A 22,141-nucleotide genomic window follows, 5' to 3' on the forward strand; every position below is an offset into this window, starting at 1 on the left:
CACAGGCTGTCTGAAAGCTCATCCACATCACACCGGCAGGTAACGCCCAGGACAGGCCGATAGACACTTGCTCACTCATGCAAATTACATGCACCCTATGGGCACACATGGAGAAATGTGATGCAACGAGTGCACATCAGGTAGGAAAACTGCCTTTTTGATGCAAGGGTAAGAAAATTAAGGACAAATGAGAAAGACACAACACCCATTGCAGCTCTGTTAGACTGTAGCGGAGTTATATTCTAATATTAGTATGCTAATATGCTTACATTGCTGTCGAGCATTTATTCATCTTAACTATGATCTCTACTTTAGTTTTGAACTAGTCTATACCCACGGATATATGAACCCACAACTACATTCGGACTTTCAGGGGATGTGTGCGCCAAAACTTTGTGCAGAAAGACCTATATATTGTTGCAAACTTTGCCAAAAAATACAAATGAACAAGCTAATAAAATCTGCTTTGTAACAACACAGGTTTTGAAACACTGTGAAAGAATGTAGTAAATAGCGCTTTGTTTCTGTCATTCAAGCTGCAATTCTACCTTCGACCACAATGTTGGTTGCAAACGCAGAGTGGCGCTGTCCGTGTTTTCACTCATTGAAAAGATCAGTTAAGCCAGCAGGCTTCATCTTTTTTGGGGAGCATGAATGTCTGCACCGAATTTAATGGCAATCCTTTCAACTCAGTTTGGTCCTGACCGAAGTGGTGGACTGAGAGAACAACATTGCCATCCCTTGAGCTGCGTCATTAGCCATTCCTAAATCTAAACATTTTCTGGACAGATTTGCAGAAGCTTGCCAAAAAATGTTTCGTCACTGATGCTGGTAGGGTAGACAAAGTTATCTTTCACAGAAAATCTAAATTTCACATTCAGCCAAAGGCACACAATGAACACGTATCCAAGCCACAACCTGCCTCAGCTCAGGGAAGCCCCAGCTACTGAAATGATCACGCTCCAGTTATCGAATAGCCTCATCTCTCCAGGGAGAAGCAATCTCGAAGCAAATACTGTACCTATTGTATCATTATAAGAGGCAGATTTTGGAGCAACAAAAACACAACTTTAGATTCATCATCTTACTTTTTCAAACATTATGCCTTGATTACTTATTATAAATCATATTTTAAGTACAGTCACGAAACACTGAGATGAGTAAATGCTTCTCTCTTTTGGGAATTTGATCCTTTAGGATAGCCACAGTACAACGGTTAATTTCTAGCTGCAGAAAGAGCTCTTGATTTTAATTTTCCCCTTGGGGAATTTTATTTATTTTATGTTTGAGATATACCATGGACTTCCTTTTATTTTTCAGGGTTTTTTTTTTTGCCTCTATCACTACTGTGTATATTGGGGATATAAAAATGCAACACCATGCAGTCGACTGTCCGAAGAATGAGTTGCAATAAATAGATGGTGTCATTTTGGCAGCCTCGTGTTAAGTGCTGTGTTATGATTTAAAGATTGCCATGTTGCAATGATCAATATGTCCGCATCAAATGAGCAGAGGTTTACTGGGGCAGCGGAGGGAGGAGGAGGACCACTAAAGCGGTAAATCTGACCAGAAGCACTTACTTCCACTGTGTATCCTATAGGCCATTATTGGTGGGTGTGCTCACACATCAAAGTGGCAGGGGTCTTCCAGGCTAAAACAGAATAAGAAACAAAGGACCATTAAATCACGATGAGAGACCATGCTTCGGGCAACACACGTGAACACACACATACACACGTACACACTTAAACACTGCAGTACGAGGACTATGAAGAGAGTTTAGGACCAAAGAAAGATAGAGAGAGCAGGAGAGGTAGAGAAAGGGAGCGCAACATTGATTTTCCCCCTCAGAAGTGCCAGTTCATCATTCTGTGAGACACACTCCATCGATCCCCCGCCTTTAGTTTGTTTGTAATTTTGGGGGCTCAAAACCGTTCACAAAGATAGATCCTCTTATATGCCACTTGCCTCCGAGATGAAGAATGGAGGGATCAGAGGATGTGTGGAGATGACCTCATTTTGCTAGTTGGTTCTACGTTGGTTTTTGTGGCCCTGTTTAAAAAGGGAGCTTTGGGGCAGATGTGGGGGGAATCCAGTCAAGTGAGTGTTTAATATGATACAAGTTTTGCCACAAGTTACTTCTCTTGTAATCTTGCAACACATCGTCTGACGAAAATAAAGCCTCTTGGTGCCAGGGGGCAATATTTTTGGCTGATTAGGGCTCCAGTATAATCGAGCCAAAACTTCCTCTTCCATGCACCGGTCACTTTGGCTAATCTTTATTAGTAGATATCTGCACATGAAAGCAAATATGTTTTCTAAAAATCCAATATAAAGCTAATTTGTCATCAGATGAAAGCTGATGGGTTCCAAAATTGCATTTTGGTCAATGTGTTCCACCGCTCCACACGAAATGTTTAACTGCCATTTAAATGTGATGGGTAAATACCACTCAAGACTATCAACAGAAACCAGAATATTTCTGATAAAATCTTGTCCCGTTGCCTACAGATGCATACATATGCAGAATCTGTTTATAGAGATTACCCTTTCTGCTTTTATCTTCTTTCAGCTCTCCAACACAGAATTCTACAAATAACATCTTATGTGGATCTGCATTAGTAGATTTTAAGCTACACAAGGAAAGATTTTCATGGAAAAAACGATTTCACTGTAAATGTGGCTTCACTGGAGGACGGTTAACACAAAAAATAGTCCCATCAACGTTAGATCTTTTGTCCTTTTTCTCTTCCATGTCTTCTGCTATGAAGTGAACACAGACTGTGTGCAGTTTACTAACATCACATTACATAACTTGAGGGCATTGAAGTTCATCCTTCAAGCAATTACCCCCTGCTGCCATTTGGAGCCAAAGTCCATGTGCTAAGTTGCCAAATGCAGTTTTAACTCAAACCCTCTAATGCCCTTCAAAAAGCTCTTTACTGGATTGTTTCTTGTTATTTCCTATGCCTGGAAAGTGATAAAAATTTGAGTTTTTCAAGCAAATAATCTTCTGTGTGATACAGCAGAATCTCAACAAGCATGAAATCATAAGTGGAGCTTTTGTAAAGGATGTAACTATAGTCTTCAGTTAAAAAAAACATATGAAACAGCTACAACCTTTCGGCAACCCTTTGTCAAACTAAAAAGAAGGATGACCAAGAACTATAAAAATAAAACTAACATTGTATAGAATAAGAGTTTTATCTTGTTAGTGAATAATATAAAATCATTGGTAAATTGGGCCTTGAGTTTCTTTAGCTGTATTGTAGCGTGGATTATACATATCTTAATGCAATAAATACTCTCCACCTAGAGTGAGCAGGGGGGTTTCACTGCCAACATATGAGCATATTCATCGCAGCCCGTCTCCCACTGTGACCTCCATAGCTTCCAGGAAAATTCTCAACCTGAGAGACAACCACCCACATACAGCCTTACCTAACATCTCATCTGCACTTTATCAAACCCCCAGCTCCCCCTCATATTCAAAGCAACAGAAAGCTATCACCTCAGAATACCTTCAGAGATACCAAGAGAATACATAAAGGTCATCATACCATAGCATACTGTACAGCAGTTCCAGGAAAACATCCGTTAACCAGGGTTCAATGAACAAGAAAACAAACACCCACACCCACTCACAAGAAAAAGACAGAATGTCTGAAATGTTCCATTATTTTCACATTGTAATGTTCTCTGTTGTTCAAAATCAAGTTATATGTTGGGGGATTTTTTAAATGAATTTCTTATCACCATGCCAACACATTTCCCTCACATACCCACAATCATAAAGCTGAAATTATTCATGAGAAAAATAAAATGCATCAAACAGAACACCTTAAAAATGAACAAGTATAAAAGGGGCAACTTTGAAGTTGTAGGAGAGATGTGAGCATAATATTTTCATTTATGATGATAGCAACCTTGATTTTTTTCCTTTATAGCACCAGAAACTTTCAGATACATTACACATTAGTCTGGAAAATTGAAGTAATTCCAATATTACATCACAATGTCACCCACTCAGCGCAAAACTGCAGCTGTCTGCTAGCAAAAGTTTCTGCATACAAGTGCACACACACACACACCTCGCTAACATTTTTCTGCACACTGTTAGTTCATATAACAGTCTGCCTGATTTGTTGACTTATACATTTTGTTGATTTGGTAATTTTTTCACTGTAATATTTGTGCCTCCACCCTAGATCAGTCAGCTACCAAGTGAAATGGTTTCTTTTTTGTATATTTTATATAGTTTATTGTTGTTATTTTCTACCTTTTTTGTGCTGTGGCCTACAGACAGAGTTATTAAAGTTAAAATAAAAATAGTTAAAAAAAAAAAATAGTTTAAAGCTCTTCATAGTGGTTGACTTCCACTTTATATTTACAACCTCTAACCAAACACTACAACAGCTGATTGCATCATGATCTGCACACATTCAACTGGAGATGGGTGACTAATCAATCAGGGTGCATAGCGATTGGTTGCAACATAAGCCTGCAGATTCTAGGGATTTAGTGGCACATGTTTGAGAGCTACTGTTTAAACAGAAGAAACAAATCCATTTGGGGGATTCTATTGCACATTTTTTCAATTCTGGTTTTTTATCTACTGTAGATATAGTTAAGATTGAGTCAACATACCCCATCAAACTATGAGCTGAGATGTCAAAGCTGATTTCTCTTTGCAGAAGCTTCCAAAGTGGTAAAACTAACTTCAAATGGACTCATAAGAAAATTAAAATATTATATCCATAAAAGGATTATCTGTCAAGCATAGAGGAAGAGTGCCAATTGTACAGAGCCCTGAGATGCCATGTAGATATTGAGGCGAATGGTTCTGACAGTTTCACTGTAATGAGCCTCCATCCGCACGGTTAACAGCAGTGAAATGACTGACAGCCTCAACACTCTGGGTGGAGGTCATCCATGTGAACTGAGTGCCACATCCTCCAGATGCTCTTGCCATATTTGCTGCCTACAGGCAGTCTATCTGGGGTACTTCTTCATTTCCTTACTCCCCAGGATTTTAAAATGTCATTTATGTCTAATGGCCGTGCTCATTAGCTGCATCTGAAAAACACACTCTGGTCATTACCAGCTACATTTGCAGTCAGGCTTCATGCCGAATTCTCTTGTTTGAGTCATCCGTCACAGTCCCGTTCCTTGGCAGTTGGCACCACAAATGACGCAAAGCTCAAATCTTCTAATTATCTGCAACCATCTTTATCTGCTTACATTGCTAGTGAATGTGTTTTGACTAGGGTGCTTTTATCAGTGTAGCGAGACACCCAATCTGAAACAACATCCATCATGTTGCGGCTGCCAAGGCCACTTGGGGAAATACACAGGCAGCAGCGCACTAAGAATTGCACTTTACCTTGGTGTGATCCTCTTGTGTATGGGCAAAGTGGGATCAAGGAGGGTTGTGCATGACTGGGACTGCGATGTAGACAATAGCACTCAACTCTTTTCATTATTAATTTGTACCACTGTCACATATGGACAGATGTTACAAGAAAACCCTGGTATGCCGCAGGAAAATGTTTGAAGCAACCCCCTTCGAGCTGAGTAGATCAGAAGTTCATTCAAGAAGCAAGAGATCCACTTTTGTCACTGTCGGGCCTACTTTGAACAGAGGCACAGCTTGCTATTTCTACCCTAATACTGCAAAATAAATGACTGCTTTGCAAATCACAGCACCACACTTTTTTTTAGATTTTGCATATTTCTTTAGAGGAGCGTTGCGTGGGTGTGCAACCGCCTGTCCAAGTAAGAAATAGAGAGAGGGAGAGTGGGTGGGGGAGCATGCTGGCTATCCTTTGTCAACTGCTCAGTGCCATTTAATGGCCTGTAAACCCCTTTGCTGGAGAAAGAACAGGCAATTAGCATACTGAGTGGATTACAAGATTGCTCTGACTCCTGGATTAATGTGTGCACTTAATCTTCTCTTTGCTAAGCGATTCTTGGATATACAGCTATTCAAGGGGAACAAATGTCCCCACCTTCCAAAACACAACATGATAGGACATTTCTTCCATGATGGCATCAAAAGTGATGTACAGTTACTTTATATTATATTAGGCTGAATTGGTCTAAGGTCAACACATTTTAAAGAAAAATGTTAGCCATTTCTGAATACTCTTTTCTTAAACTCACAAACCCAAAGCAGAACAAGCATGTCTTGTATGCCGACATAGGTTTTTACCCTCATGGGCCACTCCCGTGCTTAGTTTTGTTGTCACGTCAGAGGAGAACCTGAGTTGGGTTTCTGCACTGGTGGGGGCGTGATGTTCAAGGTACTGGATAGACAATCAAATATGATGCAGAACGTCAAGCTTGACAACTAAATTAAAGGCTGATGTATAGTTAGCCTACACAGGTGGCCTAAACGATTGTGAGCATTTATACTTATGTAGTCAGTGTGTCTGTCAGTATGTTTACATGCACGGTTAAGTTGAGCTATGGTTATAGCTCAGTTAGGCCGTTTAACTGGACTACTGTCCTTGTTCCAGTATACAAGCACAAGGGGGGAATCAATTTATTGACAGAAGTATGCCCGACTCCACCGTGGCGATGTGCCCCTTTCAGTTACTATTGGACCTTCTTTTGGTTGACCTCTTAGGTCACATATCAAACAAGTTAGCAAATGGAAAACAGGTTGTATGTCGAACTGTTAAAATATACCTTGGTCTTGTTTTGCGTTCTTCTCTTCTTTTGTTTTTCCCAGATTTCTTCTAAAAATATATGCTGTTTGACTCCAGTGTAATTGCCAGATGAGGGGACTATATAGCATGTGCACAAGTCTAGGCCAGTTCAGGTCCAACTGAAGCTTATATATAAAAGAGTAAATCAACCCCCAACTGTATTATCTAGGTGTTTTAGTCTGAAATTCAGTTTAGTACGATTTCAGTCAGACTAACATGTTCACATGTATACTAAAAGTCTTGTTTTAGTCAGACTAACACAATAATTCTTTTCCTACCATCATGTAGTAGTACTGTGTGTCCCTCTGCAATTACACCTCCAAAATGCTAGTTGTCGGTGGGGTTTTTATGCCACAGTGTTGAGTTTCTGTGAGGTGCAGTGAACTTCAGTGAGGGGACGATAACAAAAGTACTTCAAGTGTCTTCATTATTACTCACAAGGTTCACAGAAAAAAATTATCATTGCAAGACACTTTTTCTTCACAAGTACAAAATGCTATCTTTATTAGCATAAGCTTCTAACATGTTTTATTGCCTAAGTTAGCCTAGCAACTAGCAGACTTACCCTCCACTCATTTGAAGCCTGGAACAATAGCAACATTTAACAAAGGTAATGTTACAAAACTTTACTCCATCATCTTGATGCATTTAAAGGAGCTAAAACAATGCATGTCTGTTCACATTACAGATTAATCAGAATGTACACTTGCATGTATTTGACTGGCCAGTGCTGCACCTTGCCGGATAATGTGACTTTGCAGCAAAAGTTGAGACTGGGTCACCTTTTTTTGCTAGACGACCTTGTGTTGTTTTTCCACTGCCCTTAATGTTGGCAACCACAGTTTGTTGCTGGAATGACTCCATTCAAATGAATGAAAGGGCTGTGTTTTTTTCACACGAGCATAAAGTCAGTCTGAATGCGGCTTAAGTAACCCAAGTGCCTCGCCGGTCTGGCTGAATCCTCCCCAAGTGCTCTTTGTTTCGGCCCAAGTGCCCCTACAAGTGCCCAGAGTTTACCCTATGTGCCCTTACAGTGTTTTACAAGGGACATGGGTTACTTTGCCTGAAATAAAATACACTTTAGCCAACATCATAAAAAATATATCTTATCGAATAAAACAATAATCATTTGCTAAAAGAAGCATAATTTCCAAATATGCTATAACCATGGAATCTTTTATATTGTGTCCTTGAACATGAGAGTCAAACATTTGCCAACTGTACCATACACTGCACCATCCCCTTGATTGCTATCCTCTGCCTATCGTACTCTATATGATAAACTTGGGGCTGCACTCCATATCTCCACAAAGTCGAACTTCATCTGCTATCTCTACCATCGTTCCTGAATCGCTATACTTATTCGCTGGCTTTGATATGATCTTTAATCCACGGCTCCTCACCTCACCCCCGAATCTTTCACCCAGAGTGTCAGCCCAGAAATGAAAAGAGCTGATAACTTTGCACTACTATTGCTCAGTGCCACGGCAACGTGTCTTAAAACGGCAACCTCAGCTTCATATAGCCCACATTCAGGGACACATAGCAACACAAAGGTGTACACACTGTGGCAGATAATGTTCATTCACATTAGATATTCACTGGAAAAAACTTCTTAACACTTCCAAAATACTGACGCTTACTTTTAATATCTTGCAGGTGGTACCCATATGCCAATGAACCATCATTTTGTAAGCAATTTAAAAAAAAAAAAAAAAAAGCTTAGGACAGCTTGTTTGCTTCACAGAATTTGTGTGAAAATGGGCTCGGCAGCAATAACAGAATGCATCGCTCCCTTCCTCTAAATATCAACACAGATTACCATCTTCGCAGCAATTCTCTGCCGCTATCCTCGCAGATAAAAGGCTTTCAGGATGCACTCCTTCAAAAAAACTAAAGTGCTGATTCACTGCATTGTGTCAAAAGGGAACAGATGGTTGAAGCATACCTTCGCAGTCCATTGAGAGAAGTGCTCGCTGTTCCAAAAGCTAGACTGGCATGCCTAAGCCACAGTGGGCTTTAGCTGTATATCAAGCTTCACGTCTGGTAGCTAAAAGCTGCAAAAACCGAGTCAGTATAGGAATGAGAAAGAGAGAGAAAGCCTGGATCCCTGGACACATTAAGAATGCGTTTTCTCCTTAGAAATCAATAATGTCTCATTGCCTTGAAGATCGCCAGGAATGCCATCGCTTTCAATTTATTCATTCATTCTTCTCAATGAACACACTGCAGTGATCCACAGCCCTCCTTCTCCCGCCTGGTCCATCTCCTGGGAGGTTCTTTTAACTTGTTAAGATCTACTCTGCTTCTTTTACAATGGCATTTGTCTGAAAATGAGCGCACAGAGCAAGCCCTGCAGCCTGAGACCAATGGAGTTTGTCTTCGCCGGATTTCATCACAAGCAATGAGCTCAGACATGTTTATTTTTTCCTCATCAGGCCATGATTTGATATGCTGCACTGCATGATTATTTCTCCACGCACATCCTGAGTCTCGCTTTATAAGAGCACCCAGTTGAGATGAGAAATTATTTCAGCCCACCCACTGTTCTCCACCCTCCCCAAAACCTGCTTGTGTTTACCTCCAAGGTGCCCTTTGACTCAGCGGGGTTCTAAGCCGCACCTCTTGCACAGCAGATAGTTAATATGACTATTCACTTCCCTTAATTATCAAAATTAGCCATAGACCGTGGGAGCTTAGGCTCTCAGGCAGCTGCCACCATTTCCTGGTCTCTCTCCAAAGCTTGAACGGAGAACATGAAACATACTCAGACATCACAGACAGCAACAAACCCCCAGCTGGGAGGTAAGCAGTCGAAAAAATTACAGATTGCAGAAGTGACCTTAGGGGATAAATGGTTGTTACCAGATGTAGTTTTCACGAATTGGCTGTGATAATAATTCCATCTTGACGTGCTTGTTTTAGACAGCTGACTGGTTCTTCAGTCTGTGTCATCTCACCAGATTTGTCTGTTAGTTCTTGCACTTGAAAAGTAAAGATTTTTTAACCCTTTAACAGATTTTTGGCTGTTTGTCCTCATTTCTCTCAGTGATTACAATATGTAATGACAATTATATGATTATTATGACTATTATGGGTGATAATATTGTAAAAAGATATCAAAGTCTGAAAGATGAGGAAAAAAAAGTTGGTTGCAGGAAAGTTGCTCCTCCTGTCTTTGCCTAATGCGACACTGAAATTTGAAGTTAAAAAGTCATATCCAATTTTATGTTCTGCACTGATGATTTTTTTTTGTTGAATATCATAAAACGTGACAATATGATGTATTTTTATTTTACCGAGGAAAAGTGTGTGACCGCTCAGTTGAGTTGCCCAATTACAGCAAATGAAAGCTGATGCTATCTTTACTTAGATTAGATAAGATCATAATCACCAACATCCTTTTTAGACTGAATTATGTATGTTTTAACTTACAATTGGCACATATATAAAGCCATTTACTCCTTACTTAAAGGTATGGCTTGGTTTTTATTTAGCACAGTAAACTTGATTTACACCAACAGATTTTGTTACTAGATTTATTAGTATTAATTTATATTATTAATGTATTTTATTAAGTTACTGTTTTCAGATTTCTATTATATTACATTAACTGTTGCATTTTTTAAAGGCATCCTAAGAAAATGTTTTTTTCTTAATAAATTTATATTTTATTAACATGCTATAGTGTGAAATGTGTTTATAAAAAAACAACAACAACAACAACAAAACATTGATGCCTAATATGTGCTAGTTCATGCTAGAAATACTCTAAGTGGGCACATCAAACGGCTGGTTGAGTTGCGTTTCTGCTGCCTGAATGGGTCATCTGGGAAAAAAGAAAAAAATTAAAAATGTTAAATGTGGAGTCAGGAACACACAATTTTACCCCTCAATTTTATTTTTTTTTTCAAATCTATTTCTTAGTGTGCCTGTTAACGTGTTAAAATGTTGCTTGTACAATTTTCTGATGACCACAACACATCCGCTCTCCAGAAACCGACTTGGATTTTTTGAGGGATTTTTTCCCCCCAGTACATGTAAAGGTGTATGAGAGGATGCATGTGTGTTGGTGTCCCGTCAGGGAGTCTCAAGAAGCATGCAAGAATATGTGTGCACACTGTAATCACTTCTGCTGAGTGTAACAATAAAACATAGCTCAATGTGAAGCCCTCACTCAGCAACTTTAATGCTGGCTCCGCGAACAAAGGGTCAGAGCTTACAGTAATTTTTGTTCTCCGCACATCAATATATGATGCTTCACTGAGGGCAATGAGAACCTGTCCAGAGTTATAAAAGGGATCTGTTTGTGCGAGGCCGAGCGAACACACCAGACACCTTTCGACCCTCCAACAATGTCAGGCGTGAAACAGCGAGGCCTTAACCGCTCAATTCTGTATTCCCTCACAAAAACCACTGAAGTCAGCTCTGGTTTATTACAGCTAATGTACCATCTGCTTCCCAGGGCGACTCCTCATTAAATATGGAAGAGATAAATAACATATCTCACGTCTGCAGCAGCGAACCATCATGTGACCAGTGCTGGTAGAGGAGAGCAGGGGACTGAGACAGGCCTGACAGCTCCTTCTTTATATGAGACAGTCTGTGCAACATGGTGAAAAAAGCAAGTCCTTTAACAGATTGCTGCACCAGACAGTCTTGACAGATATTTAGCATCTTAAGACATCCCAGGGAGCTTGTCACATTTATGTTCTGAACTAAGATTCAATCAATCCAGAGGAGTTTTGCTCACAAGCATGAATCAATACTTCCTGAGTATCAAGCTTTACCTTCAACATTTGTACATCATGAAATCCAACTCCTACAATGATAGTCTTGTTTTTTATTAAGTTTGGCAAAAAGTTATAATTTTTTCTCCTTTAAATGGCAACTTAGGTTTTTTCAACCTGGATCCTATTTTCTCACATTTTAGTGCCTTAATGACTAACGGTAACAACATTTTTTTAACCTGGTCCAGTATTGAGCAAGAGCACTGCAGCCACAAAACCAGATGCAATGTAACCACTTGGAACATGTGAGCACTGTCAATTTATGTCCACTAAAAGTGCTTGTTTTTCACCACTGACAGGGTCAGATTATTACACTAAAACTTCTTTCCAGCTACACAAAAAATCTTGCTAACACCCGGATTTTTAACGCAATAGGAACACCCAGGTAAATTGACCTTGCAGTACTCATGGATATTTATCACCTCCAGCTCCAACTGGCATTAATGAAAACACAACATCCGGGTGAATGAACTAATTTCAGCTCCTTAACCAGCGAGATGCAATGACACGCCACCATCAATTACCATCCACCTCCCCACCTGAGCAGCTCTAAAACATCAGGCTCTGTTCATGCTGCTGTCTACTGTTTACCTGTACACACACACACACACACACACACACACACACACACACACACACACACACACACACAAGCTTGTCTGCTGCAAAGCACTGTACACAGCCCTGCTCTATTGACAATGGGAAACCAGTCCATAGCCTATTTTTGGTTTACAAAAACCCACTTGCATGCACTAATTTTGGTGGGAGAGGGGTATAATTGACAAAATTCTGAAAAAGATCCCTACAGAGATATACCAGTGTTTTTTTAAGGGAGTGAGATAATTTTTGTTTAAACAGAAACAGCCGTGAAATCATCATCGCGAACCTCACCAGACTCCATTAAAATAAACTGTCATTTTAGGATGTATAGAGTCAGTATTTTCACATTTCACTGGGTGAATTAAGGGCTTATTTAAACCAAACCAGAGTCTGACATTGTTGGAACAATAAAAAGATGATTCAAGACAGGTTTTATATGTTTTATTTTGTTTGTCACTTTGAATTAAGTGAATTTTATTATGATAAAATAATTGTTTATTTATATGGAGTCTAAGTTTAGCGATAGCAATTTCTGGGCAACAAAAAAAACCTTTCATTTTAGTGAAAAGGTCTATCTCTGTAGGGCTCCTTCTCATAATGTTATCAGACACTTAAAATAATAATTTAAATCTGTCAGTGGCAAAAACAAGCACTTACAAGTCGATGTAAACTTACAGTGCAAAATTGCCCTGGGTGGTTACATTACAGCCTGTTTTGTGGCTGCCGGCCTCATAACTATTACTCAATACTGGACCAGTATCATAAATTGTTGTTCTCATTAGTCATGTAGACACAAAAACATGGAAAAATAGGATCCAGGTTGAAAATACTGAAGTTACCCTTTCACATGAAGCATTTCAACAGATCCACATTAATGGATGCTTGTTTTTAAACAGAGCAATGAGGGGGTGGAGACTTGGCCAGCAGACTTAATTTATATGGTGTTTCATCATGAAATGTTCCATATAGCCGTTAAAAATTGTTGAAGATCACAAGTTCTAGGAGCCCGAGGTAACATACTTGCCACCTTTATAAACTCACCAGTAATGCAAAGCAATCTTTTTTGTTTATCTGTTTCCCCCGACAATTAAATTCTCCATTACTGTCACCGTGTATTACAAGGACATATGTGCGTGGGTGTGTAGATGTGTGAGCACGAAAGCAAAATAAACAGCTACTCCCTTGATGCTGCTTAATTTTAGCAAACCACTCAGAATGGGATGCTTTATATAAGCACCTATTTACCATCTAGCACCACATATACTGTTTACGGTAAGATAAGCAGTGATTTATATATTTTTTTGGCGTCATTTAATTTTTCAAATATTGTAGGAGAAGCAGATGCACTTAATCTCAATTCTCAACATTGGCTTTTGTCTTTGCAAACAAATGGATAAAAATTCATCAAGAACTGCCAGAGAAAACACATAGGTTTCAAATAAACTCTGGACTGCAGGGTTGTGTTTCTTTTCAGACACAATAAATACACTTGTTTTAAGCTCAGTCCCTCAGCACAACCACTGTAGAACTGAGGCGTGGGTCTTTCATCTCATTTTGAGGGGTTTGTAGGTGCTACTGGCTGTAACTTTTTTTGTTCAACCAAGCATTTTTTTCTGTTCACCTCACGATGGCAGGACTATCATATAGTTTGTAGACATGCACCAAGAAGGAATTACACTAATGAGAACCTGTGAGTTTTTCATAAGCAGACAGCACACAAGCAAAAAAACAGTTACCTAGCAGCAAAAATGTCCTGCTAGGTAGCAAACAAGGCCATAGCAAAGAAGCATAAAGTAAAAAGTTTTACGACCATCGCTTTCAGGAGTGATGGAAAGCTGAGTATTTTTCACTGAAAGATGAAACTGTTTTTTTTTTTTAATATCCCATATGATGTGAGAAGAAGATGCCCCCCAGGTATTTTACATAATCTAATCTGGCCCTCAATTATAAAGTTTCGGTGGTAGATGGTCTGGCAGCACATGTTAGTGCTGATAACGTTATCCTGGTTGACTGTGGTGTAATGGTGTTGTTGGGGTAACGTTACTCTTTTAGAGAAATGGTCCACTGGGGAGCTTCCCAAGAACTACATATCATCAAGGGCTTTTTTCTCTTTGCTTTCACACTACCACTTCTTTTCGGTGTACAATAACACCGCAAACGGTTCTGTCCAGCCGTGTTCTTGGCTTAGCATATTCAAGGGCGTATCATGTGGACATGAAAGGTGGCTTTTGGTGTTGGGATCTTACCCCGAAAGAACCGCAAAAGTGGCAGTATTTGATGACTCTGGAATGACAAAGGGCTCGATATGACCTGAATGTTGTTTGAGTGGAAATTTTGAGGTTTTTTTTTTTACAAATGTTTGAGCCTTGGAGTTTATCCAAAAACACTGTACTCATTCCAATAGATTCTGTGAGACCGAATCACCTTAAATAATTACTGCTAAAGTGCTTTTGAGAAGAGCAGTTAAAAGACCAAAGCTGCTCCAGTGTAGCAGTGACTGCTCCTGTATGCACCTCTCCACCCTGAAGCTTGAAAAAGAAAAGATTTTTTTGCCAACCTTTCTAGTTAAATATGGGCTAAAAAGGGAGTGAAATTGCCTACCATAATGCACAAGGAAAATTGTCATGCCTGAGCATATAATGGATAGGGAGTCCTTATTGCAATAAATGGCTTGTCAGTCTCCGATAGTATGCTGTGCCGAGTTTTGTACCAAACTCAATGCAGTTTCTGCTCCACAAATGAAATCTAATTAATCAGTAATGAAACAACTTCTAGCCCTGCATGTTTCTACCAGAGATTTAGCCTCATAAGAGGCAAAAATAGCTCATGAGCAATAGAGCTCCCTTCAGTTTACTTCATCATAGATTAAAGGCAAATTTCACTGGAAAGCTCATGTTAATGCAGACTTGCAGTATGTCTAGAAAGAGTTTCAGTAGCCTTAATGGTCAAGCTCTCATGTTTTTACACAAAAAGCACACGTCACAACACACCCGAGACATTAGTAAATACTGCTGAGCAGCTGTCCAAATGTTTCTTCTCTGCACTTTTCTCTGAGGCGTTTCCTCTCTGCGATGCCAAAGAGAATACTGTGAGCTTAAAAAGAGTTGTTTTTTTCTTCCCTCCACCACTGGACACTTTGGAGAGCTCTTTGCAGATGGACACATGCTGAGCAGTCTCCTCATGAAAACACTACAGGCTACGTTTGGGGAGGCCCACTGTACGGGCAGGAGGCTTTACTGAAAGCTGAAACAGCGAAGGCTGCTGAAGTCAGCTGCTGGCACGATGAGACAAAGCTGACAACTCGTTATACGCAGGGCTTTCACTACCCATGCCCTGCTACTATCTCTTTATATCTTCCTTTGTCTTCTATTTCTCAGAGTCACAATAGGCTGCATTTTATAGCTGTTTGCCTATATAATCACTGGAGCAATGTAAAGAATTCCATGAATATTATTTATAAATAACCATATTTTTGAAGGCTGGTGCCTTAAGAAAAATGCCACTTTTTTGATGATATGCCTCCTTAGTGTTCTGTTGATTTATGATCTAAGAAGTCATGTGTTACCATCCTCCAGCTCTGTTGTGACTTTCAAACGCACTATGCAACCGTGACGACCCTTTGGCCCACCAACAGCTCCAGCGCTGGGTGACCCTAATTACAGCGTTGGCTTTGCTGCCAAACCATCTCATTGGAAACGAGCCACAGCTTTGGCGACCCCAGCATATGAGCTGTTCCCAATGGAAAGCAATTTAATGCTTGGCTGCTCAAAGAACAAAATGTATGCAGCACAAGAAATCCCTTAGATAAATTAGAGCAGGCGAGCAGACTCTTTAAGAGCCTTATCTGAGGCCTGACGAGCCTCCTGTCACCTTAGAGGTGATGTGAAACCACAGCATGGCAGAAAGCAGTCAAACTCTGTCATTGAGCCGCAGGCACTAGGTTGCCCGTGGTGGGTAACTGCTGGGAAAAGAGCGGTGCACCTGCAGTCCAGCGTTGTGTTTGAATAGCAGGGCGCCAAGTGGAGAGCTGTAAAGTACACTGAAGTTAAAGCACACTCAATCTCAGAGATTTCAGAATGCTCATTTTTTGACTATTAGCTCTTTGGACCAGTTAGCACCAGAACTACAGCACATCAGGTAAACAGCCAGAAAGGCAAGAATCCTGTCTGCAATGAAGCAACACTCCCCTGAGTGTTCTCTGTTGTCTGGGTTTTTTTTTTTTTTTTTCTCGGTACTTCAGTCTGTAACAAGACTGGATTTACCCGGCAGGTAGCCCCCTGGCAAAAAAATGAGTCCAAATTGCAAAGTGACCTATCCCATTTTGCCCCTCAACCAACCTACCTTAAGTTCCTACAGTGGAAACTGCCCCTTGTTTGCTGTGCATTAGAGGTGCTTGAAGTACCTGAATTTCACTCTCAAAAATGTAAGTCCTGGAATACCTTGAACAAAAGACATTTATTAATTTACTCCTTTAAAAAGTACTGGAACATAATTGAGAGAATTGAATGTTAAATTATTTTATGAATGCATTAGAAAAACGTTGTAAGGCGGCCAAGAATAGTTGTGCTTTCATTTACTTTCTCATGCGCTTTAAGTGGTTTAAACTCAGAGCACCATTCAGTGTGTTAAGGAAAATTTGAATTACACTGAATTGCACTGAGAAACACTAAATGAGTTGGTAAACAACAGAAAAAGACGGTGTTAGGACTTTTCCCTAGCCCGCAAAACACTCACACCAGAGCAGTAATACCTGTTAGCACAAGTTTTAAACTGTAATTCACCTGGTTGTGGAGAAGATTATTTAATCCTTGAAAATAAAAATAAATGTTTGAAAACAAACTAGGAAGTCCTTGAATGTGACTTTTCCCTGTCTGTACAAACCCTGTTATACCATTTTTTTCTCCACCAAAATTAGGGTTTATATAAGGGGTTTCAAATGTGTGAACACCTGCTATAAATACACAAAAGACTTCTTTCCCATTGCCAGTAGTCAAGTATGCCTTTCCATTTTTTTTCTGATGAATAATGTTCGATGTTACGAAAATTGATGGGAAACAGGGTTAGTAAACAATAAGAGGCAGCATGGAGGCCAGTGATTTTTTTTATTTTTTGTGATATGTTACTAATTCAGTCGCTCTTTTATTCTGGAACAATGTTTGAGTGCTGCTTGGACAGAGATGGACAGAATTTGTGGCCAAGAAGACAAAGTGTTGCAACGGTTAAAAGACCATTGCATTGGAAAACGGGTATTAATTAGTGCTTCCACCTGAGTGTCATATTCTCATCACTACTGATGGAAGCTGGAGCTGGAGCGGATAAATACCCATAAATACTATAGTCTTTTGTCCCGGAAAAAAATGGAGACTGTAAAATTGTAAAATCTGCCAAAAACCAGATGTTAGTGGGTATTAGTGTTTTTTGTTGTTGTCTTCTTTTTGTCCATTGGGAAAGGGTATTTAGTTTATCATTTGGACACAAAACTGTTTCCGAATATGATCCATATAATATGATAATATGATCCATGAAAGCATAATATAAACTGAAATATTAAAGGTAAACTTGACAAGCCCTGGAGTGCCTTGACAGCCACATGGTTATTGGACATGCTGTGTGGCCGCAATGTCCCCAGTTCAGTTTCAGCCATGGAACATTTCCATGTCATACCTCATTCAATAAAAAAAACCCTTGCTGGACCCCTCTATAAGACAGGCCTCAAAGTTAGGTAAAAAAAAAAACAATAATACTTCAGGGACGACATTAGGGATATTTCTATTTTAGTGTCAGTGCACATGACCAAAAACTTTGGCAGTTAATCAAATTACCACACAATTAGTGCCTGTGGGTCTGGGGCCTGAGGGCAGTTGCTCACTATGCTGGTAGTTGGTAAGCCAGCTTTGTATCTACTAATTAGCAAATATAAAAATAGAGTAAAATGAATTTCTTTGCTCCCTCATTAACTCACTCTCTTATTTTGACCCTGGTTAGACATGCTACGGAAAATGTACATCTCCTGATAATGATAGATATGACAGTGCTGGATGAATTAACACTGTACACATGTTGTTGCAGTGTTAACATTAGTGATGTTCAGCATCAATAACCCCAATTATTTCTGGCCCTTTCTAAAGTCCTAACAAGAATGGATTCCTGTGTAACTTGAGGGGTTGTGTTGACCCTCTTTTTTTTTTTCTCTTCTTGTGTGTGTGTGTGTGTGTGTGTGTGTGTGTGTGTGTGTGTGTGTAATGAACTTCGTGGTGCTACCTAAATTGTAATTTGTGACTATTTGTGACTGAATCACAGCTGGCATATGTGATGTTCTGATGGCAGTTACCAGCTGGGCGTCACTACTTATCCAGTTCCAGTGCTCATGTCAGGAATTTGAACAAGTTTCCTCCTGTGAAGTTTGGACAAAAAGTGTTTTTACTAGATGTGAAATGAACAGGTTTAGGATGCATTTGTATAGTTTTGATTTGAGTTTGAGACTGTCCTGTATAAAGTGTTTTAAATAGAGTATGCTTTTTTTAGTTTTCTAGACAATTCTTGCCTAGTTCCTCATTGCTTTTCCCCCATGTTTTAAAAAAAAAAAAATCAAACCAATTTCTCAGGTTCAGTTGGTTGAAATATTATATTTGTGACAGGCATCTGAACGCAGCACAAAAGATGTCGTTCTAAAGGGTTAGCTTACATGTTTCTAAGTTCATTTGAGTAATTTGGGGAATTGTGATGTATGTTATTTTTACACTGATAACTCAAAAACAAAACCGACAACTTTGAATTTTAATATGGTCATCCCTAGGAACAGAAACAATATGGAGTCTGAACTGCATGTTATTCTCAGGGTTCCTTTGACCAAACAGGGGGGCTGCAAAAGCAGCAAAGTAACCAAAATATCAACTAGTTTCCTGTGATTGAAACACATTAAAGTTCCAAAGTACCTAAATAGGTTCCTGGAAAAGTCCCTGCAGCATAAACAGATGATGTGTTTCTATATCCCTTTGAGCAGCATGTTTAGTTATGCTACCCATGTGTGGAAATTGACAAAGTAAATGCCTGTTCTTCCCCAGTAATTAATATAGGAGTGCTAACAGAAAAATGTCCTCTGAAGTACACTATGCAAGGGTGGTTGTGGAGCAAATCAGCCTGGGTTGAGAGGCGCTTGGCTTGAGCTAAGACCATGATGACCTTTAGATTGAAACAATGTCCTGGGGAGTCAAACCCATTAAGCACAGTAAGTGTACTGGAGAGGGAGCGCCCTGCACTGAGAATCCATCTCCTTAGATTAGCCGACAGCAAACAGGCCACCAGCTGAAGCCTGCCTCAGTCAAGTGCGACTGTGATGCCTTGAGGCAGCCTCAACAATGTCATCCCATTTGCCCTCCAAAGAAAGGGCTTGTGCCTCTTTGATCCCTTTTTTAAAATAAAAAATCTAACGAACACACACATACCTTCCCACCAATGTGGAGAGGAAATTGCAAAGGACAAGACTGAACCAATAATTACACAGCAAAAGCCTTTTTTCTTTTATGCTCTGAACCGAACTGACACATTCCTTTCATAACTGATTTGCAGTTGCAGCCTTGTATAAACAGGAAGCATTTCAGTCCCATTACAAGGACACCTGTCAGCTATATAATTACTTTTCTCCCAAATGAGTATGATATGAAATGTGTGGAAAAGCATTATTCTTTTTTTGTGTATGTGTGACTTGGCTGCTGCATGGTTTATAGTGAACATTAGCTTAAGAGCTATGCATCATGTACTGCATGTAGAAAAAATTCTAGCTAATGCTATTGATTTACAGTAAATAGTCTTTATAGAAGGGGAGCACGTTTGTATATCCAGCCCCAACCCAGTCGCCAAAAGAAGAATAAAATTACAATTGCACAATTTTTGTGATAACATTACATTTCTAAAGTAATGTAGTACAGCAGGGGGGATGGTATGTCATCTTGGTTTTGTTTTAGCAGGTCATTGCTGTTTTAATTGTTTTTTATGCTCCAAACTGAGTGTTTTGCAGTGAACTACTGGTGTGGATGGCGCCATGAAAAGTCTTTATTTATTACTGTGACATGAGGGCTTTCCTGTTGGGATTGTGCCCCCAGAAGTGGATGTTTAAAGCCAAAACATGATCTTTTCCTAACCATAACTAGGTGATTTTTATACCTAAACCTAACCATGCATGACCCACAACCCACAAGTTTCAATGCACATATCTGCTACATAATAACATGCAAATGTAATCGATCTGTGGTTTGCACAAACATACAATGCCAACATTTTTTTTCTTGCCAAGGGGATGCCATATACCTTAAATTTTTTTAGGCAACTACAACGAGGTCTAGGCTACAGGAAGATTATCATCATAAATAAAGTAAACCAATATTGAATGTTGGGCCAACATTAGTGTCTGCAATGTCAAAGTAAGATGGATGAGATCTGATGTTGCAAGGATCAATACCTACATGGGACACAAACACTAGTCTCTTGGGGGGCAGTCCTGTGTTTGACCTATCCACCACCCCAACCTGCCTCACTATGTGGATTTTCACTCTCTAAAACTTCCTTCTTGACCCAGTGAGCAGCAGCCTTCACGATTATGTGGGTTACATACTAATTCTGGTGCATAGGTATACAAGAGAAAAGTGAATGGACAGCCTGCAGAAAGTTACCATTACACATTTTAAAATAATTTCTTATGGAAAATTTGGAAGCATAAGTTTACCATTCAGGTTAAAATGTTCACTGAAACACAGCAAAAGTCCTCCTCGCTGCCCCAAAGTAACCCCGCAGACAGCAGCTCCAGTACTTTACTTTGATGGCAGCACTGTGTCTGGAAATGATACCAAGCAATGCCCTGCACCTGTGTTTGTTGTTGAGCAGTCGTGGCCTGGGTTTGTCTCTAAGTGCTGAGTATATTTACCCTCTATCCAGTGCTATGCTTTGTTGCGCTCTGTGAAACAAGGTAGAATTCAATTACATGGTGGCCGAGGCCCCGACAAGAGCTCACTCTTGTTTCAATCACCCCACAGGTGGATATGGGGATGAGGAGCGTGGCGCTCCAGTCGCCACACTGTGGACCACCAGAGGGCAATGAGGCGTGAGGAGGCACTCAGAAGGTTGCGGCCGGTGGTGCGGAAAGACGTGCCGCAGCAGAAGCTAGGCTCATCAAACTGCAGCATCAGCCTAAGTGAGTTAAGAGAAGTTTATTTTGAAACTCTGGTGTCACAGATAAGGCTGGATAAGGAAGTTAACAAATGAAAGAAATGAGTTAGAATCTGCACTTTTTGGTTTCTGTGTACACAAAATATGGTGTGTAAATGGTCTGCTGCACAAAATGGAGGCAAAACTATATCTGCGTCAGGGCCTCCATTCTAAGGTTTAATGTCTTTTTATTATATTGCTTTTTTTATCAATAATTGCACAGTCTGTGAGTCCGTGAGTCACGAGATGTGTACACTGCAGCCATCACACTGATGGCCCTCTCCAAGGACCCTGCCCGTGCCCAGAGCAGATGAACAGACTCCCATAAAACAAACACCATCAATCATCATGATTGTCACACTTTTCATTGAGTTCATAATTTCCCTGTGAAAATGGCTGTGGATCCACGGCTGTAGACACAATTTAAGACCGTAATCAACCATGTTATCAGTCCACACTGATAATTAATGGGTGACGATGGCAGTAGGGGGGTACCACGGGAGCGCTGTAAAACCCCATGTATTTCACCTTATTCCTCTCAATAACATGATGTGTTTGTCTGTATTCCTCGGGGCCGGACTGTCTTCAGTGATTGAATGCTGCCTTGTCCTGAAGGAGGCCAGATCATTTAACTGCTATTCTCTTCAGGTCCCTATGGGAGCTCTTTTTTTGTGTGTTCTGTCCGCCTCATTGTGTATACAGCCCGTAAATGATATTTATGGGTGAAGTCTACAGAGGGATGTTGTGATGATAACACAAACATACCACAAGCTGCAGAGTGACAGTGAGAAATATGGCAGGGAATTAGGGCATGATTGCAGTGTTAAGAGGGTCATGTCT

General features: G+C 40.0%; 1 long non-coding RNA gene across 1 annotated transcript in view; it reads right to left on the bottom strand.

Moving 5' to 3' along the window:
- LOC121950658 overlaps positions 1 to 22,141 on the bottom strand; it is a 67,025-nt gene that overhangs the window by 10,219 nt on the left and 34,665 nt on the right. Inside the window, exon 3 of the long non-coding RNA XR_006106334.1 lies at positions 1,581 to 1,651. This is a non-coding gene — a long non-coding RNA (uncharacterized LOC121950658). The remainder of the gene's footprint in view (positions 1 to 1,580; positions 1,652 to 22,141) is intronic.

This window comes from Plectropomus leopardus, chromosome 11 (genome assembly GCF_008729295.1).
Source record: "Plectropomus leopardus isolate mb chromosome 11, YSFRI_Pleo_2.0, whole genome shotgun sequence".
Taxonomy (NCBI): domain Eukaryota; kingdom Metazoa; phylum Chordata; class Actinopteri; order Perciformes; family Serranidae; genus Plectropomus; species Plectropomus leopardus.